Source organism: Anopheles aquasalis, chromosome X (assembly GCF_943734665.1).
Source record: "Anopheles aquasalis chromosome X, idAnoAquaMG_Q_19, whole genome shotgun sequence".
Lineage (NCBI taxonomy): Eukaryota > Metazoa > Arthropoda > Insecta > Diptera > Culicidae > Anopheles > Anopheles aquasalis.
In genome coordinates, this window is record NC_064876.1 from 2937170 (window position 1) to 2944902 (window position 7733).

Consider the following 7733-nt stretch of genomic DNA (forward strand, 5'->3'; position numbering starts at 1 on the left):
AGAGAGCGAGAGAGAAATGGGTGCGTAAATATGTACTTTGCTTTAGTTACTACCCAGGATTCCTGGCATCCATGTATCAGCCACGGATCTCCACTATGTGTAGCGGCGCAGCAGCCGGTATGTGATGTTTTTTTTTTTTTCTGCTGGATGCTGTATGCCGTTCGGTTCGGTTCGCTTCATGTGGTAACAACCACACCAAATCCGCTAGCCACCCAGCACCGAGCACCGAAACCGCCGAGCCGAGTGCCGTTTGGTGTGTCGAATGAAGGGCCGGGAACGCGCCCGGACGCGCCACTGCACAAGGATGTCGATCCCTTAGGATGGAGCCGCGTTGCAGCTTGCAGCAACCTTCGAAAGGTGATCGAAAGGAATGGGGAGGAGTGTCTTTGTTTTTTTTCTCTCTCTCTCTCCATTCTTTCATACTGGGCCCATCGCCCAGTGATCTCGAGTCCACAAAGCATGGGCGATGGGACGGCCCCAAAAACTGTGCCCGCCCACCCGCTAGTGCAGCATGCATGTCATGTTGTATGCTTGCACAAAACTGATTTATGTGGCCGGTGCAATCCGAACACATTTTGGAAACATATAATCAGGGGGGGGCCAGGCCAGTGACACTATTTCTTCCTCCTTTGTTTTATTTTTTTTTTTTTTTCGTTCGCTCTATACAACGCGCTATGCACGGAATGTATGTATAGTGAGGGGATATAGTAGTTTATATATATATATAATATTTACACAAACACATGCCCATGCATGTAAGCCGACGCAAAAGTCGCGCAGTCGTTATGTCATTCAGAAAACCGAAATTAACCCCCTGTCCACCCACCTCCCCATTCCCCACAAAGCACCGGAACGTCACAAAGCCCGCGATATTTCCTTTGTTCCCGGACAGCGCCCCCGGGAAAAGCCTTGTTCACATGATTACAGGATCAGCCCGCCTTACACCGTGTCCAATATATTCTCATACACATTTTTTTGATGGACGGCTTTTGGTATGTTCACGTGCACCTAGTTCAAATATCAATATTGTTTTCTGAAAAAGTAGTGTTTGCTGAACATTTTGGCTCTAATTTTAGTAACCATGGAAACAATTACGTGTCTACGTGTTAATAAAAAAAAAAAAAGGATGTTGGATAGGGAGCGTCCAAGCCCTTTTTTTCAAAACCTTGAAGCATCTTGGAATCTAGCGTGATTTCGTACATCAAACCATTAGAAGACAGTTTGAGACTTCCTCGTTGAATTACAAAAAAAAAAAAAAAAAAGATCGGGGCGAAAGCGGTCGGCTAGTACTGAAAAAAGTGATCAACACCGTTCGGGAACGTATCCGCACGTTATCCTCAACGTTTGATACGAAATACAGATTTACTATGGCTAGTATAGATTTGAAAGCTTAGTTATCAACTACGTATAACTTTTTTAAATAGGAGCTAGAAGGTTATGCTTATGAAAAATTGAAAGATCACGGAATTTCCGGATGCGAACCAACAAAAAACAAAAAAAAAATGAAACAGCAACTCTTCTTGTATCGCGGCACGCTGGGCCGCGACTTGTGTTCTCTGATGAAAAGCCATTTTGTTCTAGAGCAGAGTTGTGATGTCCAAACCGATAGATTGTGGCCCAGAAACATGAAGGCTGTAACAGATAACCAAAAAATAACCGGCAAATGAGCCCTTGTTTTTTAATGAAAAAGGCGGAATAAATTACTCAACGTATTATGAAAGATATCTTATGAAGGAAACGGTGAAATCTAGCGTGGAAAGATTATACGGGAGCGAATATTAAGTGTTCCAGCATGATGGAGTGCTCTGGGGGGGGGGGGGAGCAATATTGGTTCAAAATTGGTGTCGGGACAATTTAACAAGATTTTCGTCGAAGAATGAATGGCCTGCCAGTTCACCAGATCTTAACCAACTAGACTATTCTCGTTTGTTAATATAATTATTGAACCTAAACGAACAAAAATTGTCCAATTTTATTCAGTTTGAAGCAACGATTCCAAAAAATGAGAGGAAATGTGTAAGAAGTCGTCCGTGCCACGTGCGCTGCACTTTAGACGCGATTGAAGCTCGTTAAAAAATGACGGGAGGGGGTAATCTCGAAACATATTTTTTATTTGATTAGTATAAGCTTCTCTTAAAAAAAAAAAAAAAACACTCTGATGATAGAAAATGGTCCCATCCCCCGTTAAGAAAATATAAATTATTAAATTTGTATGAGAATATATATTGGACACGGATGTACATTAATGTCCCAACAGCTGCTTTACCGCCGGCCGGATCCCTACAACCACCACCATCACCATCATTTCTTTCACCCTTCCAACTGGTTCTACTTGTCATCTCACGCACGATTTCCCTGCTTTCAGGCAACATAAGCAACAATCAAACCAAAAACCTAATCGCAATCAACCTCCGCCAACCAATCGACCAGTGACTAACGCGTTTAACCGAAAGAAACAAAGGCACGCCAGGCGGTCCCGATGGCCCGGGCCATCATGATGACCACGGTGACGGGCGACGTGAGCGTACCACCGCCGGACCAACCACCGGCAGGTTCCGTAGGCACCGTCAGCCTCTATATCGTGTCGAAGTGGGTGTTCAAAGTGAGGATCAAAGGCCCCGACGGTGGTAGCACAGGCTCTAGCGCTTAGCAGCCTTGAGCACGCTTCAAAAAAAACCGTGGCAAATTGAACCGTGGGTTCCGCGCTCGCGCTATCTTTCTCGTACTCCTCGAATACCAATACCATCACTGCTTTCGTTTGTTCGATTTTGGCGTCCTCTGCGTACGTGAAAGCCGCAAGGATCGGGACAGTTCGATCGATCGCGGACTGCTTTGCAAAGGTAGAATAGGGCATAGAGGCCGGGTGTGCCGGATTTATTCGCCTTTTTTGGCGTAGTTACAGTAGGATTACGGCGGTATCTAGCGTGCCGAACCATCATCATCAAACAACCTCTCCAACTAGACTACTACACTATATCAGCAAACAACCTTTCAATGCTACTACTACTACTACTACTACTGCTACCACTTCTACTAAGAATCCCCGGCTCCGGGCCAATGGGGGAACCGCGCGTTTATCGCCGCCTATGTAAGTACAGCGGAATGTCCTATTTGCGAGTCCGCTGCGGGATTAACTCCGTCGCGTCGCGTCACGTCACGCCAGGATCGGCGTCTGGCGTCTGGTTTACCGATCGTCTGGTCTACCGAAACACTTCGTATCCGATGACGAGTCGTCAGACTACGTACTGTACTAATACTTTCTTCTTCTTCTTCTTCTTCTTCTTCTTCTTCTTCTTCTTCTTCTGCTCACATCCCCCTCACAAAAAAAAAAAACCCTGTGCTGCAAAACAAACAGCCCAACAGTATTGGTCATATCAATTTGGCTGCAACGATGGCATCGTCACCGGCGCTCCCGCTCTACTCGAGCTGCTATCCGACGCCAAACGGGTACCCGCAGATCAACGGTGAGGTCGATGCGCCGCTCGACTTCCGCAAGGTCGAATCCTTACGCAGGTAGGTTGGTGGGTGTGAGTGTGTGTGTGTGTAGTGCAGTAGTCGAGTAGTCGAAGACGAGCCAGACTGGGGCAGCAGCTTTACTTACGAAATTCCTATACACCCATGACAGGTACATGGCCACACCTCCTGGGGCAATACGTTCGCGAGTGCATAAGAAACGATTCATATACAGTTACAGATATATATATATAGATATACACTATATATATATGGACATTTTTATAGACATTCACGCTGATACTTATACATGTATACATATCTGTATATATATATATAGATATAGATATATTGCAATATCATCCTGACCAAACATCGGGTCAGGTCGCTTACGTGATGATCCGTGGTCCGTCTTCTAGTAGTGCTAGAGAGCACCTACTGCAACTCTGTGGTGTTGTGCAAGTTGAGCTTACCTACCTTCCTTATCCTAGGCGCTCCAAACCGACGAGCGAGCCCTGTTGTGTCCGGGACGTCCAGGAACTTCGGGGACGTCTAATGGCGATACCTGCGCGCGTGTTTCTGCACGTGACTCTTGTGCAATAATCTTCCATATGAGCAATACATACATATACGTATACGTACTAGTGAGATAATCGTAACACTATACCAGGTCCACTACCACTTCAATGGGAGGCGTACAGCCCAAAAAAAAAAAAAAAAAAAAACAAACAAAAAACTAAAAACAAAACGCTTACGCTTCGGTAATATACAGCAATCAACCCTGTTGGCTTCTCTTGCTACACCTTGCTAGTCCACCGCTACAGTATCGCTTCTTACTACCTTACTACCTTACCGTGAAATGTGTGAGTGATAACTACTGCGTGCGCGTACCGGGCGCGTTTCGCACTTAGAAATGTAGCCTGCATCAGCAATGCTTCTACGATTAGTGTGCCACTAGAGCAACTACGATTTAAAGTTATTTCTACTACTACTACTGCTACTGCTACGTATACTAGCAATTTACTACCGAGTAACTATATATATATATATATCTCGAGTTCGAGTACGTGCGGTTTGTTCCACGACAAATTTGTTCGCGCGGACTGTTCCCCTGCGACTCCCCCGGCCTGATCCCCCGGGGGGGGGAGGAATTTCCATGGAACCGCATTTCCGCACTAACCAAATGATAGAGTAATTGCCGAAACAATCTGCTCTCCCACGAAAACTACCTTCCACCTTGTACATTTCAAGTGCGCCACGTGTGGCGCCATCTTTCAACTCATCAAGAGCGAACTGTGCATAAAAAAAGGCGGCGGTGTAGCGTGCGTAAGGGATTCTGCCACAAACAGAAGACGCCTCCCCGCTCCGTGACGAGGGCCGGCCGCCATTGCCGGTACCCGGCCGAATCATTGTACAAATGGTTTAGCGTAGCGTTTCCAAAGTACAAAGTAACATTAGATGGAGCGAAAACCGGCTGCCGGTGCCGGTGCCAGAAGAGGGGTGCCAGAGGGGTGGTGCTCTCTCTCTCTCTCTCTCTTCAAGGTTAGGGCTCCAATACAGTAAGTGTGCGTGGTGCGGGAGTTCGTTCGTTCGATCGACCGATCGATTGGCTCGCGATGCGCTAGGTAGTAGCGCTGTACATATCGTTAAGTGATCAGCAGGGGGAGGGGAAGATGTGCCGCGTTGATTTCCCCGTTGATCCCTCTGCCCGCCCGAAATGGTCCCCGTTCGGCCCGCGTGTGTTTGTGCACTCTATGGGCGACGCAGGATAAGCAGTATTGCCGCGGAAGGAGCGGAATCCAAGCAGCAATCAACAATCAAACCCTCTTCATCGAAAAAAAAAAAAAAAAAAAACAAAAAAAAAAAAAAGGAAAACAAAAAGGCCTCACATTCAACCACACACAAATACACACCCACGCACACACACCGTCACGCGGTCATGGCGGCGGTGGCAGCGTCGTCGTCACTCGAGCGTTCGCACACTCTGCTGCCCTGCAATCAACCTGTCAGCGATCGACCTGTGCCGTCCGACGACGGCGACGACGACGGCGACGGCGACGACGACGGCGACGCGCCGACGCTCACGCCCCCCCCCCCCCCCCCTCCGGTAAGTTTGTCACTTTGTGAAGCGCGAGCGCGCACAGAATGTGTGCTTTGTTGTATGATTCCCCCCCCCCCCCCCCCCCCATTTTGATGGCTTGTCCGCTGTGATTCGCTGTGTCCTTCCGTTTTCGTTTTCTTCGTTCCTCTTCTTCTTCTTCATTTTCTACCTGCTACCTTCTTCGTGTGGAAAAACAATCCTTCCAGAGCCGTCCGTCCGTCCGTCCGTCCGTCCGCCCTGGCTGACGGAAACCTGAATTGTCAGTCACGGACACCACCATTTCCCAGCCCCGGGCCGGTTGCCGGCACGCTCGGCGCGAGAGTGCAATTGCAATCACAAACCTGCCCGCGAGCTGGCTGTTATCATTCGGCGCCGTTTGACGTGCCACGCATCCTGGGACCGGGAACCGGGGGGGGGGGGGGGGGGGGGGGTGGTGGTGGTGGCGGGTTTAGGGAATGGTCTCAGGTCTTCCTTCCGTCCTTCCGTTCCTCCGCGCACACACAGGGTCCAGTAATTGTTCAATCGCGTTGTATTGATTAAACACACGCGAGCAGGGCGCGAGCGCCAGGTGTAGTGGCCATTGATAGCGCCGAGTCAATTGCGCCCGCCCGCCCGCCCGGGGTGCGGTGGGAAGCGTAAGCTATCATCGGACCATCATCATCAGAACGGACAGCTGCCCGCCGGGAGCTGTCATCGGAAAATGGCGAGAATGGCGCGAAAACCACCACCACCCATCGCCGAAAAAAAAAAACAAAAACACAAAAAACAACGGGGGCAATCAAAAAACCAATCGCCGGCGCCGAGGGGCGCAAAACGCAGGGAACAAATTAGGTAGCAGGGAGGGTGGTGCAGTATAGGAGAAGCAGCAGCAGCAGCAGCAGGAACAAAGGCAGAAGGCGCAGGAGCAGCAGCAGCAGCAGCAGCAGCAGCAACCCCTAATAAGGGCTCTTCTTTTAGGGGTGCCATTTTTCCGGGCTACCTGCGCTGTCTTGAAGTGCTGCCCCTCTGCCTTTGTGTAGGTGTGTGTGTGTGTGTGTTGGAGAGCTCGTCAGCTGAAGAGGCGCCTACCGATCGCTGCTGCTGCTGCTGCCGCTTGCTTGCTTGTCAGCGCAGGCAGAAGTTGTTTTCGATATTTCGCCGATTCGCCACCCTGGGTTGATCCTGCAGCAGTGGAAAGGGGGGGGTTTGTGGAACTGAAAGCGACGCCAAATGACACGAAGGACTGTATCCCGCGGGGGAGTTGAGGTGAGCTGATTGAGTACGCCATTTCGGCAGTTTTTCCACCCCCCCGGCGGTCATGTGACGTCACATGAGGACTCGCTATCTAAAGAGGGGGTCCATCGTGTTGCGGGGGCGAAGGGGGCGACGAGACGAATGACACGAGACGAGTGACCCCTTACGTGAGGCTCCGTGAGGCGTCTCCCCGGCCATTGATTGAACCATCAGGCATGGGCAGTGTGGCGTGGGGTGCATGGGGGTGGGGGCGGAAGGGTTGTTTCAGAAACTGACTGACTGACTGACTGACTGACTGGCTGACTGGCTGGCTAACTAACTAACTGAATGATAGCGGATGAGAGGTGATGAACATACGTACACTTTGCCCTCCACTTCCTGCCGCACCCGAAAACACACAAACAACAACAAAAAAAAAAAAATTGGTGGAAAATAATCGAGGCAAGAACCTGGGGGGGGGGGGGCAGGGGGGGGGGTGGCAAAGACCGGTGAGCACGCCAAAGCAGCACCAAGCTTGCCGGTGGCTTGCCCGACTCTCGGTAACACTTTGATTGAAAAGGTGATAATCGAACAGTCACGGAGTTTGACATTCTTCTTCACCCGTCCCTGCCCCCATCATGGGTTCGTTGGGGGGGGGGGAGTGCTTTGATGCCGTGATGAGGGCACACAGCACAGCAATGAGAACGCAAACCCAGTGGAAGGGTTATTTGGAAAGTAGGGGGGGGCACAATACCAACCTCATCCGCACCAACACACAACACCCCCGGTGTGTTTTCCAGTGGTGACGTTTTACTGCTGCTGCTGCTGCTGTCCTGAAGTGACAGCCGAATACGTAATTATATATTTTGCTGCTGCTGCTGCTGCTGCTGCTGCTGCTACTGTCAGGGAGCGGGCTGTAGTATGGCGCCTTCAGCCTCAGCGAAAAATCTGAATCGAAATGTAAATG

The 7733-nt window shown here is 49.9% G+C and overlaps 1 long non-coding RNA gene across 1 annotated transcript; it reads left to right on the forward strand.

Annotated features, from left to right (window-relative positions):
- The first annotated feature begins 2399 nt into the window (after positions 1-2399).
- On the forward strand, positions 2400-3959 carry LOC126581193 (uncharacterized). The gene is made up of 3 exons (XR_007609146.1): positions 2400-3088; positions 3356-3513; positions 3626-3959. It is a non-coding gene; the product is annotated as an uncharacterized LOC126581193 (long non-coding RNA).
- Positions 3960-7733: the final 3774 nt, after the last annotated feature.